The following is a 1,049-nucleotide window of genomic DNA, read 5'->3' on the forward strand; positions in this document are numbered from 1 at the left end:
CGATCCTCCTGTCTCCGCCTCCCAAGCGCGGGGATTACAAGCGTGTGCCACCACGCCCGGCCCTCCCAAGATTTTAATGGCTGGAAAGGCGGGAGGCCACTTTCTACATTTCCCCAAGCTCTAAGTGGCTGCAGGTTTCTGTTTTTGGTTTTTTCGCCCTTCTAATAGACTGGCCAGCTACAGGAGTGAGAGAAGAGATACTCTGCGTCCCAAGGGCAGGACTGCTCCAAAGGTCAGTACTGACTGAAGGGCCGGCCCTCCACCCCACCGCCTGCTCTCTACAGCCAGGACTTTCCTTGACCGTCATCATTCAGCATGCACAGTGGCATACGCCTGTTAGCCTAGTCCTTGGGAGGCTGAGACAGGAGGATCGCAGGTTCAAGACCAGCCCCAGCAACTTAGCCCTTCAGCAACTTAGCAAGACCCTGTTTCAAAAATAAATAAATAAATAAATAAATAAATAAATAAATAAATAGGGCCTGGGTGTAGCTAAGGGGCAGAACACCTCTGGGTTCAACCTCTAAAGAAAAAAAGAAAGTCATTGCTCAAAGCTTTCCCCCCTCCCTCGTTAGCTGTGTAACCTGGAGCCAATAAAAACCTCTCTGTGCAAAACTCGTGTTGGTGGGTGGTAGCAGCCACCAGCTGGGGGTAGAACCAGGCTCTGGGGTAGATCCCCGGTGCGCCCACACTGGGTGAGGTTGCTGTGACGTGTTCCACAAGCACCTAGATTTTGCACGCCAGTACTTTATGCTTAGTTATCTATGGCGTAATGTGTCTTCCTGCGGGCTGCGGGGCTGCGGTACTCCCACCTGCCGGGCAGAGAAAGTGCCCCACGCTGAGCTCCTCTGCCGTGTGTGCTAATGGGAAGCCACACAAAATGAAGGCCTGGGTTTGCTGCGATCACTGGGAGAGCGAGCCCGGCTCAAGGATCCCATGTGCCCAGTAAGAATGGCGGTGAGGAGCCGGTCGCTTGCACAGGTTCTTACTGCGAGCCCGGGTGCAGACGTCTGGTTCAGACAAATTCTTTAGCGGCCCCTTCAGATGCTCCC

This window comes from Muscardinus avellanarius (genome assembly GCF_963383645.1).
Source record: "Muscardinus avellanarius genome assembly, chromosome: 5".
Classification (NCBI taxonomy): domain Eukaryota; kingdom Metazoa; phylum Chordata; class Mammalia; order Rodentia; family Gliridae; genus Muscardinus; species Muscardinus avellanarius.